Genomic DNA, 17199 nt, shown 5'->3' on the forward strand with positions numbered 1-17199 from the left:
CTATACACTAGCAAAGAACAATTAGAAATTTAAAAAATTTAAGCATATTTAGAAATTGTGAATTTTAAAGCAAACTGTCTTTAATAGTCTAAAAGCCAACTGAACTAAAGTACCAAAGATCGATATACCACAAACTGTAAAAACAGGCCTGGGGAGGGGAAGTGGTAACAGCACTTGCTGTGCGAGTGTGAGGACCCAAGTGTGAATCCCTGGAACTCAAGTAAAAGTGCCGGCATCTACAATAGATAGCTGGAAAATTCCAGGACCCATGGGCTGGCCAGCCTGGTCTACACTACAGAAGAGAACCACAGAAAGAGACAATGTGGAAGATGAGGACCGACCCCTGAGGTCATCCTCTGACCTCAATATGTGTGCCGTGGCAAATACTCACACACACACACACACACACACACACACACACACACACACACACACACACACACACGAATGCATGGACACATGCAGAGCAGAGCCTCTCTTTGAGATACACTGAGAAATTTGTGAGTCAGAAATTCCACCATCACGATGTCATTCTCTTTAAACTCATCTGAAGTTTCCAAATAATCCTAGGCCAAATCCCAAGAGGCTTTTTAGTAGAAATTGACACTCTGACTATGAGTTCATATGTGAAGTGGAAATTCAGAGGACCTGAACAACCTCATAGCTCTGGGAAAGAACAGAGCTGGAAGTTAGCATTGCTTGGCTTCGGAATGTGTTCTAAAGTCACGTAGTGTGGGGCCAGAGTAGGTTCTGTCAAATAGATCAACACACGGGTGTAACTGCATCTTTTTAGAAATCAGCGTATATGTTAGATGCTGGTGGGACATTTTCCAACCAACCACAGTTCTCCTGTATAAGGGATTCTGGACAAAGACGTGAACTACAGAAGGATAGCGTTTACAACAGTGATGCTAACAATAAACCACTATCCAGGAAGCAGGAAACAGAGATGAAGGAGGAAGAGGAGGGAGGAGGAGACCGACACAGATCTAGCATCTTATAAAAAATAATTCAAATCACATGATAGGCCTAAAGGTGAAACTCTAAGCTGTGGAATTTCGGGAAGAAAGTACCGGTGAAAGCCTCTACAGTCTTTGTTTGAAGTTTCTTACGCTTGACACCCAAATCACCCTTTCAGATCTACCTTATTTTTAATTATTTGCATGCCCCATGGTTGTTATAACTGACTTGCACTCAGAATACAGAAAGAATCCTCAATCTTATTTATATAAACCAAAAAAAAAAAATCAAAACAAGGAAAGAGATGAAGGCAAACTACCAGTCAAAGTGTTCAGTGCCATCATTCTGAAATCCAGGTGCAAACTGTTCATACCACTGCCCATCTATTTAAATGGTTAAATGCTGGGGATGTCTTTCTGTATGCTGTGAATATATGTTGTTCCCATTGGTTACTAAATAAGATGCTTTGGTCTATGGCAAGGCAGCTTAGAGGTGGGCTGGAAATCCAAAGAGAGAGACAGGAAAGAGAAAGGTGGAGACTGGAGAGATGCCAGCCTGCTGCCCAAGGAGCAACATGCCAGCAGACCGGTAAAGCCACGGAACATGTGGTAAAACATAGATTAATAGAAATGGGCTAATTTAAGATGTAAGAGCTAGCTAGCAAGAGGCTGCCATAGACCTTGTAAATAATATTAAGCCTCTGAATGATTATTTTATAAGTGGCTGAGGGACAGCAGGGCTGGGCGGGACCAGAGGAACTCAGGACTGGAGAAAACTTTCAGCTATAGTTAAACATTAAAAACCTAATTGTTTGGAGTTGGCAGTAACTACTTAAAAACAACTTGGCAGTTTCTTGAAACATTAAACACAGAGAAGCTATGTTATTCAGTAACTCCACTCCCAGCCCATTTGTCCAAGAGAGGTAAGGCCGTGACCATGAGAAGACCTGGGCATAGATGTTCATGGAAGTTTGACTTACAACACCCTAAAGAAGAAACAGTGCCAGTGATGTTGGGAAATCAAAGGATAAACTGTGCTATGTCCATGCTGTGGGATAAAATCAATCTACGAAAGGAAGCATCAGTCATGGAGAACACGCATGAATCTCAAGATAGTTAATGCCAAGGGAAAGAGCCACCCTGAAAAAAAAAAAAAGGCACAGTACATCGAAGAATTTATATAAAATTCCGGAAAGTTGAAACTATCCTATACTGATAAAACACAGACCTTATTTGCCCAAAGATGGAGTCAGTAGGAATAGGGGGACAAAGAGAGGCAGGAGGATTGACTGGAGTCAGTAGTCACACCCCCATGGCTTTGAGGGCAAGGGTTATGTTCATAGCCTTATCTGCAATGGTTTCACAGATAGGCATACATAGGTAAACATGTTGGTTTATACTCTTCAGAAATACGTGCTCTGGAGAAGGGAATGTGGGCATAAAGCTCCCCCTCACCCCCAAATAAGAAGCTGTTTGCAGTTGATAGCTGCTAGGAGAGGGGAAATCAGGTTTTTTTTCCCCAATGGAGTGACACTAGCTGAATCAACCACACTCCAGGAGGAGGTGGCCAGCACAAGATGGACTCTGGGTTTGTGTGTGTGTTTTTGTTGGGGAGGTTTTTCATTTGTTTTGGGGGGCTTGTTTTGTTCTGGTTTGTCTTTTTTTTTGAAAGACACAGAGAGAAAACATGGAGTTGAGTGGGTAGGGAAGGATATCAGTATGTGTGTATGAAAAAAATTAAACGAAAAAAAAAGTTTGCTTTATCAACTACTCACCAATAAATCTGTTGGAAATAGAATGTTCTTATTTTGGTAACACAAAAAATTCACGTGCATTTATGTAGCAGGGAGAGGCTGAAAACACAACTTCTCTTTTCTCCTCCCTCCTCACTCTAAAATCTTTATTTGCTTATTTACAATTTGTAATTTTCAAGAAAAAATAGCATACATTATATAGGAAACAAAGGGGAAAACCAAAAGAATAGTACTGAACAAAAGAACCAAAGATTTAAGAAAGGCAAGCTATTGATTTTTTTTTTTAACCAAAGAAGCAGGAGATACTATAGAAAGTATCTCTTATTCCAGAAAGAAAGTTTCTTCCTGGAGGGAAGGAGAATCTTCCCGATTAAACTCATGGACTTACTTTTAGATAGACCAAAGCATCAGCAATTCTCAAAGTAGTTGATTTGGCCAGTAGTAAGCCAATAAATAAAGTGGGTTACTTTAAAAGCAGAATATACGGAAGTACTAATTGGGCCCAAATGGGGGCAACAGGTTAGGAGAGAACAAAATGATTTCCCACTTAATGACCAACTTGTAGCTGGGACCAGGGGGATGGGGTGGATGGTCCTTGTCAGATCTATCACCAAGGGCAATTCTGACATGGGATTTTTTTTAATTTAATTAATTAATTAATTTTTTGCTTTTGGAAGAATTAGCTGTCGCAATAGCACATGATACACTTAGCAACCTAGATGGATTCTCAGGAATCAAGAGGTTGTGTATATGACAGTTTTGTGTTCAAGTGGACAACTAATGAATCTGTGTCAAGGATGTAGTGGGAGCGTGGATGCTTATTTGGGGATCCAAAGCCTTAAGATAGAGTAGCACTCTCGGGTATTTTGACTGTCCATTGTCTTGTAAAATTCACAACAGATAGCACCAATGGTGGACGGAAACACAAAGGCAGTGGATTCCGGTGGCCTTGTCCCCAGGCTCTAGGATCCCAGCTCTTGTACTTACTAGGTGGCCAAGAGAAGCTCATTTTCCCATCTGCCTCATAAACATTCCAGCTGTTATCTGTGCATTGTCATGAGGATAAAAGGAGATGACATGTGGATTTATGTTTTTGAAGAAGTTACACTTTACAATGATGCCTGATTAATTTTAGAATTGTATAGCTTCTTCATAAATGAGAACTCAAACAATAAATGAGAATAATGGAATCTTATAGCTGAAGTAGGCCTTAAAGACCACAGTCCTGCTTCACACACGGAGGCCCGCCCTGCTGGAAGCTTGCCCCACATAGCCAGCCGACCACAGTTGCTTAGAATTCCTCATCTGGACTCACTGTCCATTGTTCATCAGTTTATGAGCTTCTACAGCGCACAGGCTGGGGTGTTTTAAGTAAGTAGAAAATGGTCAGCAGAGAGACGCTCACCAGGGTGCCCAGGAAGCATTACCTGGTGATGATAATTGCAGGACCGTGGAGAGACCAGGCAGAGACTAGCTCCTGAAGCGCCCTAGTGAGAAAATGAGTCCCTTTCTCTCTCTCTCTCCCTCTCTCTTTCCTCCTCTCCCCCTCCCCCACCACAATGTGTGGTCTTTTTCCCTTTTGTCTTTGTTTTCCTGGTCCAAAAAGCATTTATGCAGTGAATCCAAGTTACTCTCCAGCCAAAATGTTGAGAACTCTGCTTTAAGGTTAAACCGCACGTAAGTTTGTGGTCTGATTATCAACCTATACAACAAACACATAAGCAACATGGTGTCACAGGAGACGGGGAGCAAATTCTATCCCTGTCTTATAGAGTACCAGAAGGACATGTTGGAACCTCAATGTTTATTCGTCGAGTTACTTGGCACGCTTCCTTCTGTGTTTCCTTTAACTAGGATCTGAACCTTCCACCTATTCCCTGAAGACTTAACTCATAGCATCCTAATCTTCAGCAAGTAAGCCACTCACGTTGGACTTCTGTACATTCAGCTTTCAAGCAATGATGTGCCAGGGGGATCTCAGTCAACCCAAGCAACATCTACATCCCTTTCTGTCTGCAGGAGGGACACATGATTTCAGATGTAGACCATCTCCCTCTAAAATACTTGCTTAGCACATTGTGTGTCAGACGGCTGCAGAGTATTTGTTTACACTGGGTGAAGATGTGTCACTGTGGTCGGTTTAAGAAAGAGCTGGATGTCCAATAGCAGCAGGAGAGACTAGGTGGGACTTCTAGGCAAGGAGAGGAAGTGACAGGGATGAATCTGGGTGCTTGGGATTTGCCAGCGAGGCGCAGAGCAAAAAGGATGTGCAGTACAGAGATGAGGTAATGAGCCATATGGCGAAATATAGATTAAAAAATATGGGTTAATTAAGTTATAAGAGCTAGTTGGAAACAAGCCTAAGCTAAAAGCCAAGCTTTCATAATTGATAATAAGTCTTCACGCCATTATTTGCCAGCTGGCCGTCTGGACAAGAAAGTACTCTACATAAGACAGAAGAGAGAGAAATCAGGTCCCCAAATATGGCTCCATTCTCTCGTGGCAGCCTGGGTCAAACTCTTGGTTCGCCCCTGAGAGTCAGGACTTCCGTTCCCAGTGTGCAATGGAATGTACTGAGAGCTGGAGCCAGGTGCAGTCAATGGAAGAAATGGACAGGCCTCGGGCTTCTTAGTAGTCCTCACTCTGTGGCTTCATGACTGTATTTACACAAATACCTTCAGTTAAAACCATGTACGAGGCTGTTGGTGTAGCTTAGTTGGTAGAGTTTTTGCCTAAAATCAACCCCAACGCTACACGACCCAGGCAAGGTGGCCCACATCTGTAATCTTGACACTAAGGAGGTTGAAGTAGAAGAATCGGGAAGTTCTAGATTATCCTCAGCTACACAGAAAATTTGAGGCCAGGCAGGGATATATGAAAACCTATCTCAAAAATAAATGAACAAATAACCATGGAACCTAAAAGGGTTCCAGTCAGGCATCTTCTCAGACTCTCAGCCATTCACATCTGCCCCTCTCCCTGCTTCTCAGACATTATCAAAATGTGACCCTCTGCAATCTACAGAATCCCCCCTTGTTTCTCCAAATTTCACTTTCTTTTCCTGCTGGACTCTCAAAGGACAATGGGAAACAAGGTGACTGCCCTCTGGTTCTAAGTGCGAAGCTAATCGACTCCTCCCAGGGCAGTTCCTAACGGCATCCTGACCCTTGCTGAGACTGTTCAATATTGCAATGAAAAGTGCAAATTGTAGTTCAAATATGTCTTCACTCTAAGTGCACTGGGTCATTTACCTTAACAATGTGAATGTGCGCTCATTATCACGTTCAACGTGATTAGTGTATGGTCTAACATTTAAAAGTGCACTTCAGATAAAAGAAAGTATAAATGCATGATTGCTTCCTAATAAATTGAGCAACCTCTTAATGAACTGTGAGCAACCTACAGAGGAACTATTACATTCCAGTCACAGAAGTGCCAAGCCAGACAAATAGGGAGAGAGAGTATAGAGAAAGAAGGCATTCCCCACCTTTTGTGACATGCTAACTTGGTTGGAAAAATACTTAAGAGAATTCAAAGCAGCCAGGTAAATTTGTTAATTTAGCATCCAAACAGAGATGAGCTCTGTCATTTGGAAAACATCCAGCATGGCTTACCCAGCATGTCTATGTAGAGTTCCAAGAAGCCTGTGGACAAACATCCTCAAGGAAACATTTCACTGTCTTCTAGGTCAGACACCATCAATGTAGAGGGTAAGATGGTGTTGGTTGTTTGAGCAAAGGAAGTCCTTCCTTCCCATTCCCACCTCTCTATTCCCATCCTCTCTCTTTGGGGTTTACTCAATAAACATTGTATTGGAGTAAACAAAGGCACCACAAAGAAAGTAGTTCAGTGTCTTATTTACAAAACGTCTTACATCTGTCTCTGATTGCCTGGCTATATGATAAACTCAGGCAAATTGCAAATGTGAACCAGAGGAGTCTATATTTGACGACAGGGTCATCCAGTAAAAAACAAAACAAAACTAAGGAAAAAAATGTGCTGTGTAGGCACATCCAGAAATGTGTTGAGAACACACAAGAGTCATATAGATAAGAACAAGCCAAGAATCCTCACTAGAACATTGAAGCTCCCATCCTGGCCACACTCATGCTCTAGATGAGGCACATAAACAATGGTTTACTTGACATGGACCAGGAAGGAGAAGAAGAGCTCATCAAAGGGATGGAACTCGTGTTTGGACTTAAAGACGAGTACTAGGCCAAGATCAATTCAGAAGAAAGCAGAGCAGTGTCAGGTAGCCCCAGTAGAGAAAGAACACCTACTGGAGGTCTACTGAGGAAAGGAAGAGAACCTTGGTGGAAGTCCATGGGGTACCATGGTGACCCGAATAATGGGGAAGCCCAAACAGCAGCTTGAGGATTGGGACAAACCCCTACAGGAAGACAGTGGCTCCTGGTTATAGGCTAGGCTGCCACAAGGGATAGGTGCCTGCAGAGGGTCATGGGAAGGATGACTCAAATTGGGCAAATGTGTGTGGGTAACAGAAGAGATACTCAGGACTACATGATGTAAAGGCAGAAATGCTCCAGATCAGATTTCCAAAGACCAAGTGTCCACGTGGGTAGCAACCACATGTTCTTCTTAAAATGGGGCATTGCTCCTCTTACCCCTGCAACAGGGTCTAGGTTGTCTCCCCTTGAAACTGAATAGAAACGTGCGACCCTTGCAACAAACAGAATAAAAGAAGTGACTGCCTGAAGGCTCAGGTCACAGCAGGCAATGTGGCCGCACACCACTCCATCATACCCGCACATGTGTGCACGTGTCCCCAAAGAGGAGTTCTGCAGAGGGCACAGGAGGAGGGTATAGAGAGATGCCTCTGAAGCCTCCCATGCTGAGTCTTCCAGATGGGACTGCCTGTGTCACGATGCAGATACCAGACATCCCTTCTGTGTCCTGTCCTGACCAGAACAATCCAGAAGCAAAGAGAGGACATTTCCTGCCACTTGTTTAGCTAGGAGATAACTTGTTCCAAATAATTATGCCCACCCACGCCCCTTCAGCACATCCTGGTCCTTGGCATCCTCTATCCCAACATTCAGCAAACTGTTTTCCATAAAAGACCAGAGGATAAATATTTTAATCTTACACCTGCTCTCTTTGTGGTGTGAATGCAGCCATAGACAACACCGTGTTCCCCCCCCCCCAAAAAAAAGGAGGCTGGCTGTGTTCTAGTAAATTTTTATTTACAAAAATTGGCAGTAGGCTGAATCTGGCCTTTGGACCTGGTTGGATGGCCCCTGTCCTAGATTTAGAAGTCTTTAGCAGTAGGTCTTGTGATGATACCTACACCAAGTTAATTCCCATGGCTGAATCAGAAAGACAGAGATGGAGTCTAGAGACCATGGCCAGGACTGAGTCACACAAGCCAGAACAAACCAAAGGTCTAGGGGGACATGTCCTCCCCATCTTGCATCCCATCATGGTAGACATGTCCTCAGAGCTCTCCTAAGCTGGAATCCTTCTCATGCTTCCTCCTGTTTCGCTCTGTCCCTAATCGCCTGTATTGACTCTGTTCACCACCGTAATCTTGAGGGTTTTCCGACCGGCTCAAAGCATAACTGATTTGTGAAAACCAGTCCCCTGTTACTAAGTGCTCGGAATTCATCTCAGAAACCACAAGGGTTCTCTTCACACATGATGCATGGAGCTCGAGGATGGGTAAGAATGCATCCCATAGTCCAATTCCTATTCCTTGAAACGCCACCATCCATGAGCCACAGAAAGCGACAAGGAGACCTGAGGACAATGGCGGGCGCCTTTGTTCCTGCCTCCTGAGAGCTGGTTGCCATTGGGTCCTTGATAGCTTGAAGTGCTGGTTTCACAGTGATGGTAAAGTAGGCAGTGTGGAGTTCACAAGTTCACATCACAGAACACACTGAGCAAGGAGCCTTAATGAGAGGCGGACGGACTGGGCGCCAGCCGGAAAGCTTGCCTCTCCTTCCTCCTGGTTTTAGAGGATTCTCTAATAAGGGAGAGATAAGTGGGGGAGAAAGGAAAGAGACTCAACTCGGTGGAACAGCGGGAGTCCCCCAGCGATCTTCTAAGCAGCTTCCCCAGAAGGCCCCCAGCCATTCCAGGGCCGGGAGACTTAATGAGCACAGCCCTCCCTGCCTGGGGGGCTGTTTTCCCTGGGGTCCCTGCCCTCGGAGATCAGCCGGCCACTCAGAGGCAGCAGAAAAGGGAGGGATTCTTGACAGCCTTGACCCAGCTGTTGCTGGATGAGATAAATATATCCACTTTGTCTTATGTAAGGGGGTCACCGAAATGTAGGTAGCTAAAGATGCTAACAGGATGAACCTGCATTTAGTTTCTAGAATAAATGGAGTGTGAGGACAGACTTTGGAATGATTTCTCCCCCCTTTCCTTTCTCCCTCCTCTCCCTCCCTTTCTTTTCTTTCTCTTGCCCCCTCCCTCTCTCTCCTTCACTTCTCCATCCCTTTCCTTTTCTCTTTCTCTTTTCTCCTCCCTCCTTCCCTCCCTCCTTCCCTCCCTTCCTCCCTCCCTCTCTTCCTCTCTTTCCTGAGACAGGGTCTCTGGCCCAAGCTGGCCTCAAACTCCTTTTGTAGCCGAGGATGACCTTGAGCTTCAGGTCTTTCGGCCTCCTCCCCCTGCTGAGTGCCGGGCTCCCAGGCATGCACCACCACACCCTATTTATGCAGCGCTGGGAATAGAATTTAGGGCTTCGTCCTCTCCAGCTGAGCTCCATCTCTAGCCCTGAATGCTTTCATTGCCTCAGTCCACAAAGAAATCACAAGAACAGGCGGGACCACCCCCAAAGGTGGACCAGAGCCTCTCACTCTCACCTAAGAATATGCGGGCATTGCAGCAGGAGAGAAATTGGTAAGCCCAAAACGCCAAAGGAGGAATGGTGTGGAGACTATTTGAATGAGGGAAAACTTCTTTCTTTCCCTCTTACTGTCCCCTAAATGGTGACAGATTCATAAGAAAGCCAGACAGTATTCACCATGAACTATCACCTCTTCTCGGAGGAACTGACACATTCTTTCAAGGAACACTTGATTGAAAAGTGGCTTGTGCCAGAGCTCGGGCTTTCCGGTGAAAATGTGTTCAGAAGAATTACTTTGACCTGTAAAAGGCAGGGGCTGGACCTCCGCTCTGTCAAAGCGCAGAAAGGCCGTCGACACAGGCAGAGAGCAAGCAGTTCTGACCCCGTGCTACATTTGAGCCAGGTGGGGAACAGGTGATCTGGGGAGGCTCACTGGTCTGCAGCCAGCCATGGCCTGCCTGGGACACCAGGACCAAGCCATAGCCTAGCGCTGTCCTCCTATGCGCAGAATGGGTCTAAGCAGTCAGCCAAGACTGCGGGTCCTGATGTGCAGAACCACTGAGGGAAACCGTACTCTGCAGCCATTGTTTCCCCAGCAATGGCACAACTATAAGAACAAGGGAGGAGGGGGAAGGGAAACGGGGTGACCTGGTGGCCGTGGTGGCTTTCTCCTTAAACATTCCTGGGTCTAGTAGGTACCATCACAGAGGAGCACTGCACTGCCTCACCTTGGAACAATTGCCTTTGTCAACACCTGGCAGAAAAGGGGAGAAAGCAATGGCCTCTCCCCGTCTCCCAGCTCCACTGGAGTAAACAGAGCATCGTTAGCCGCAGATTCCTCACAGTTTCTTTTCCTTTATTATAACACAAGGCTAGAAGCTCAAATCTTAATAATCATGAAGCCAACCTACCAATGTCCCGGCAGCATAGACAATATCACATCCCTGGACTGCTGTGGGTGAGCTAGCTGGGCTTTCTGGGGCTCCACTCTGGACCCTAATGAGAGCTGGGTGCTCCCAGCACTGCAGGCCAGAACCGACCTCTGCCGTCTCCGATAGCTTCAAAACAAAACAGGTGGTTTTCTTTATTGCTAGAAATGGAGGCTTAAATCAAAGGCCAAAGAATTCTTAGGAGTAGGAGGGGGGGAAAAAACCCAAGTACTTTAACAGACCCTGCAAATACGGACCTCAAATCCTGTTCTGAAATGGGAGATGTGGGGCTAGGAGAAGCACGAGTTCCCTGGGAAAGTCTGGTTTGCGCTTAAGCTGAGTTTCAGCATCTTATACCCTGTCATGTAAGCCCCAAACACTGTGGTGGTGTTTTCAGGGACTGACCTGTGGCATAGTGACTAGGAGAGAGAGACCTCATTGTGGGTGGCACCTTCCAAAACACCCAGTCCCTGGGAAGAGCTGTCGGTGCCCAGACACCTTCGTTTCTTCCTGAGCTCTCTCTGTGTCAGCGACTGTTGCTGCCTTCAGACTCCACTGGCGTCAGCCTCCAGCCTCTTCAGCCCTCCATGTGCACCCAACACCAGTGACAATCTCCTTGGCTGTGTCCAGAGAGCGGAGGAGAGGCTCTCAAGCGGGCAGGCCAGGGCCAAAGAAGGGAATAGATACTAGTGATCAAGATGGCCAGCAAGGCCTTCCCAGGAAAGGCTGTGGCTAGGGCACCAGGGAGGAAGTCCCGGCTATTTGAGAGTACCCATCATAGCAGCCTAGAGACGTGCCAGTTGTTGGCAGCACCTTGGCAAGGAAAGGGACTTAGATCTAGAAACCGGTGGGATAAAGAGCTTAAGGAGCCCTCAGGGAATGTCTTACCCACTTTACCCACCCTCAGTACAGATAAGAAGACAGAGAAGTTTATCTAGTTCCCTCAATTTGCCAATCATTCCTACTTATTTATAGACTGTATCGGGAGTTTCCCTGGCAAAACCCACTACTCCCTTCTCCAAATAAACGACTAGGATTTCTTACCCTATTTCTTCCCCAAACTGCTGTGTCTGTTGCCTGGAAGCCTGGTCAAAGCCACCCAAACCAGCACGGTGATTTCTAGAGCATGTGTGCTCACTCGACTGTGTGCGCTCACACACGGCGCATACACAATTGTGCTAGCTTTCCCCACACCACGCAGTTTACTTCAGACCCCCGCCCTGACTTAACAAGCTCTTCTGTTTTCAAGACGTTCAGAGATGGCCCTTGACAGTTTTTCTAGTTGCTGGGTTTGCCTATGATCTCTAAGAAGATTTATCCATTGCCTTATCTTTACAAAAGAGCATTTACTGAGCTCTTGCTGTAGATGACAGCCGTTGTTCCGGACATTGAGTTCACTGGGACAGACATGTTGTATTAGGCAAGGGTCTTTCTAGAAACAGAACCAGTGTCTCATAAGAAATAAACCAGGATTATTAGAGTGGCTTACACGATACGACTTAAAAAGTCCAACTGCAGTGGTCTGCACCCTGGAGAGACAGAACCCAGCAGCTGTTCAAATCCAAAAATCTAGGTTTCTCAACAGCCTCAAGTAGGTACTGAAGGCCTGAGAGACGCCTGGAGAGTCGGTGGTATGGAGTCCACATCGATGGCCAGAGAGGCTGGAGCTTGGAGTTGGGTTGGAGAGGTGGAGAGCAGCAGCAGTAACTGACACGGAGCTCAAAAGAACAAAGGCCTGTGGGTACACGCCGCTCTCCCCAGGGACGTGGTGTTTGGAAGATGCTACCCACGGTGAGGTCTTTCTCTCCTACTTACTCACTGCCCCATGCTTCAAACCTCTCTGGAAAGAAATACCCCCACAGACAGGCAAGGGCAATTTGGCCCGTCTGTGATATCTCTATATCCAGCCAAGGGGGCAATCAAGACAAACTATCTCACACGATATACACAGCCCAGCCCTTGAGGGACTCCCACAAGGGGTCTGCAGCGTCTCCAGCTTGATGTGAGTTAGTTAACACCCTCAGAATTTCAACCTCAAACAGAACGCATCGAAGAACTAAGCAGTCTGGTTTCATTAGTGCTCTATTGAATCTCCCTACTCTCTCCTTTTTCCCCTTTCATCAGAGAATTCTGTCTTCCTTCTCTAGCTCCCACAGGCGTGAGTGACACAGGAAGTCCCACCCCATGAGATGTATGTCCTCCTGTAAGCACTGGGGGATTCTGGTGCGGCTCTCTTTCCTGTTCGGCTCCTAGATACCAATGCAGAAGGTGACTCACTCAACTGAGGGTGGCCAAGGTAGAGGATTTGTTTTAGGAAGTTAAGTCTCCACTATACCAAGACACTATCATTTTGAAGACAGAGATTAAGTGAAGGGTCTCTCCAGGGAAAGAAAGAAAATCCAGGAAGTCGGCAGACTTGATATGTTAGAGTTGAAAACTGGTACACACGGGCCACCTCTTGGCATCTCTCCACTCCCATCCTCCTGGAGAATCGCAAGGTGACAGAAACAGAACTTCAATGTGGTGTCAAAACCAAATGACAGGAAGGCTGACTGCCATGGCCCCTTTTTAATACCTTGACACTGAGGGACAGCCACATCACCAAACCTTTCTACATTCATCCTCCTGGAATCCCCTTGAGTAGTGCGAACGCCCTTCAAAGATCCAAGGCCTGGTGTCAGTGTGTGATTCCTAGTGGCTTGGAGCCCCCGTAAGTCAGTTACAGCTGTCTGAGTTCTAGTAAACCAACCCAGTCACTGACTGGTGAGTTTTAACATTTTAATAAAAAGACAAAACTGGTCACATGAAACAAAGCAAGCCAAGCGATCTCTGCAGGCATGTCCCTCTCCAGGATGTGCCAAAAGTTTGCTTTAACAGGCAGTATTCATTTCAGAGTTTGAAATGGAAGCGAAGGCAGCTAGCTGTTCTTTGAATGCCCTGAATACGCTCCCCAGCTGGAAGAATTCCTGTGTGTGCGCGCGTGTAAAGGCAACCGTACCCAGCCAGGCACGGAAGCAGTGCCGAGATGTGCCTCATTCTTGCCAAACCTGGGGAGACTCCCTGCCCCTCCCTATGTTGAATCATCGTGCGCACATATAACAAAAGCAGCTGGGTGCCAAGACAAAGCCTTCTAAAGGGTGGGTGCTTGCCACCGGGGCACCTGAATACCCACCTGCTTCAGAAATGGACGTGACCCGCTTTGACTGTGTTTGTGACAAATTGACGAACAGAGGGGTCATTTTCTGCCTTGGTTTCTTTAAACTCTGTGTGTTTAAGAAGGATAAAATGCACATTAGGAACATGACAGAGCCCAGCCGCCACAATGTCCCAGCTCCTGCGATCCTATTCAGCTCTTCCTCTCTTCCCCTTCAGTGAGCTTTGCATAAAGCTAACCCAAACCCACATGGGTTTCTATAATATCCCAAAAGAATGACAGTGAGTGATGTGATGTAGGTGGAAACTGCCTGAAGAAACCTAAATTGTAACGGGGAAAAAAATTGACATTTTAGATTTTAAATGTTACACAGTTTTTATAAAGCTTCAGTCAATTTATTTTATTTATTCTAATGAAGAGCATTACAACTGCTTTACCGCACTGAGGCCGGCATCGATCACACCATTAATCACACCTTGTGAATAGCCACAAATCAAGTTCCAACAGCAAGCACTGAATCAGAAGCAATGAAGCATAAACTCCTTCACAATTTATGATCTCTCCAATTGCATCTTTTCAACCATTAAATTGCAAGATACCATAAATTTTTATCTTCTTCACTTCAGTCACATTATTGATTCTGCCGTGTGAAATATAGAAGTGCCGTAAATCTCGGCGATTGAATTAAATTTAAAGTCTCGACTTCAGAGAAGAAACCCCACACACTGCCATGGCTGTTAATTTACACTGAGGAACAAATGATAGAAACATTAAAATTTAAATGGACAACAGGGATTTCTAAAAGCCATAGTTACTGTCAATCCTAGTCCTTGTCAACCTTGAGGGCTTTTTTATTATTATTAATTCAAATTTTAAAATATGAGGGAAAAGAATTAATTTTTTTTTTTAAGTAGAAGATGAGTAGCTTATTCACAGGAATGGGCAATAGGAAGATTCCTCAATGGGACTGGCAGCCAACAGTTGATATTCAAAAGGCAGGACAATGACTGCATTGTCTTACCCCATCCTCATCCCGTGATAAGCCCAAATGAATCCATGTGCCCCATACCTCCAGCTTCAGTGATGAGCCCATGGAGGCGCCGACAGTCTCAGGCAAGTGTGCTCAGTCTGACTGCTGACCGGTTTGTGGCCATGTTGTTCCTCTGGCTGCCCCTGGATGCTGTCCTTGTAACTGCCCTGCTGAGGCCCCTGTGGCTTCCTGACTCCTGGCTGTGTTTGGCCAATGGGAGGCACTAGTGGAATAGCAAAGGACAGGGTTAGCAAGGGGTGGGGATACCCTGCTTCCATCCCACGGTCTGGCGGGGATTGTATCCTGACCTGACTTGTGTGTGTGGAGGCAGAGGGAGGACTCCTCCGGGGCCCAGGCTCTCACATCAATCCCATTTCCTGCCCCAGGCCAGGGATGTATGAGGGCTTCCCCCTGCCATCTCCCTCCAGGTGCCTCAGGTACTATTCAGCCTCAGTTCCTCTAACCCTGTCCACGGCGCCAAAAAGTATCTGTCTTCAAAGTGTCATGGGTTAGGATTCAGCTTCCTCCTGGAACCTCGCTGTCAAAGCACGGAGAAGATCTCAAGCACCCCAGAAAGCAGCAGACAGCAACCTAGGCTCGTAGTCAAAAGTGGTGCCTCATTCTCCAATGCTGAAAATCCTAAAGTAACCCCTGGCCAGATGAAGATCAAGAAATGCCCATTATGCTTTGGCAAACAGCGATCCCTGTTTGTCCCACACAGTGCCCAGGAGGGGAACAAACTGGGTCATGTAAACTACCAGGCAAGCAGAGCTCTTTTACTACAGAAAATGAGAGGAGGATACTGAGCAAAGGCTGGGTGGCCACACACCCTTCCGACTCAGAGAGGGGCCATCCATGGCTGGCTTGGGGCTCAGGCTGGCTGGGTTCAACACATGGCAGTAGATCACCTGAACATTCTCCCCGGAGCTGAAACAATTCTGAGGGGTGTGAATCACCATCTCAGGCTTGCGGCCCTATCTACTTACTGAGCTGTGTGGATATTTCCCCTCCTAGTTCCTGTTAGGGAAAGTGAGGCTGTTAAGAAAGTCACTGCCAGATAGCAGTGGTTCAAGACACTGTTATAACAGCTGCCCCGTGACCTGCCTCCTCTCCAGCTGAGGACTCCTGGAATTAAGTATATGAACTTTCCAGCTTTATAATGACCCTGTGAGATAACAGCATTGTCTGTCTCCATTGGATGCTCTCTTAGAGGCCAGGATGTCCCTGAGAGCCAGCAAAGCCACGCTGGGACAAACTCCGGGCTTCGACCAACCCTATAGGATCTACCCAGGCAGGTCCCGGCTGAACAAGATTTCTGAGGTCATTCTTGGCTCGGCTGAAATCCAAGTTAAAGTAAGAGAGCAAAGCTGGCCATAGTGGTGTTCACTTTCAATCCCAGCCCTCGGGAGGCAGAGGCAGGCAGATCTCTGTGAGTTCGAGGCCAGCCTGAGTGAGTCTCAGGAATAGCCAGTAGCCAGGGCTGTGTAGAGAGACCTTGTCTCAGAAAGAGAGAGAGAGGAGAGGTTGGGGGCAGAAAAAAGAAAGGAAGGAAGGAAGGAAGGAAGGAAGGAAGGAAGGAAGGAAGGAAGGAAGGAAGGAAGGAAGGAAGGAAAGAAGAAGGGCAACGGGACAGGATGTCCTGCTCCCATCATCCCCGCATTTAGGGAAGTAAAGAAGTGCATGAGTTAAGGCCAACCTGGGCTCCACAGGGAAACTCTGTCTCATTAAAAAAAAATGAAATGAGGCAAAAGAGAAGAGCAGGAGCCACTCGGTGTCAGCTCTCCCATGTGTTCCAGACTCGGAGGGATTCCCACCACAGATCCGTCTCCTCAGTCTATCCCAGCATTGTCAAAAGCCATGGGGCAGTTTTGGACACTCAGGGAAATAGCCAAGGCTCAGGAGAGGGGACGCTGATGACTTACGACCCTCCACAAAGCGTCCGCTCAGTGAAATAGGAGCATATGGCAGTGCCTTCCCCGCCAGACAGGTGCCCATCCTGGGGCAACCAAGGCCACCAGTTTATCCACTCACCATCTAAACACGCGTGTGTGCTTCCAGAGATACTCTCTTCACATGCAAACAGATGCACACGTGTGCCTGGATATGTGTGTTAACCATATACATCCTTCCTGTACACAAGTGGTAAGATTTGCACACTGAAGTGTACCCCGTTTTTTCACTTAGCTGCATGCCATGAAGCTTGAAGCGTGAAGGAGGTCTCTTGCTGCTCAGCTAGGTCGCACTATACTCACAGAAGGTGGACCATTGGTTCCACTGTTGGTGAATGTTTGATTGTTTCCAATCTCTTGTCATTATGAGCCATACCATGGTAAGATCATAACCGTGCCATTCTACAATTGCTATGTGGTCGTTTTAAAATGGATAGAACTTTTTTAAATTGTACCCTGTGTGTTGATAAATGGGTTTGAAACTTCCCTTGAACAACGAAAGCTCTGACAGCAGGAAATGCCCTCTCACGTGGCAGCAGCCAAGGGTGAATGTCCGTTGAGAGGACTCACGTGTAGTACTGCTCTCCCGCCTCCCATGAGCCCTTGCTAGGTC

General features: G+C 46.5%; 1 long non-coding RNA gene across 1 annotated transcript; it reads right to left on the reverse strand.

Annotated features, from left to right (window-relative positions):
- Positions 1–7899: 7899 nt before the first annotated feature.
- LOC107399770 (uncharacterized) lies at positions 7900–13083 on the reverse strand. The gene is made up of 2 exons (XR_013050513.1): positions 9541–13083; positions 7900–8699 (listed from the first exon to the last, which is right to left on the reverse strand). It is a non-coding gene; the product is annotated as an uncharacterized LOC107399770 (long non-coding RNA).
- Between the last annotated feature and the right edge of the window lie 4116 nt (positions 13084–17199).

Source organism: Peromyscus maniculatus, chromosome 4, assembly GCF_049852395.1.
Source record: "Peromyscus maniculatus bairdii isolate BWxNUB_F1_BW_parent chromosome 4, HU_Pman_BW_mat_3.1, whole genome shotgun sequence".
Taxonomy (NCBI): Eukaryota; Metazoa; Chordata; class Mammalia; order Rodentia; family Cricetidae; genus Peromyscus; species Peromyscus maniculatus.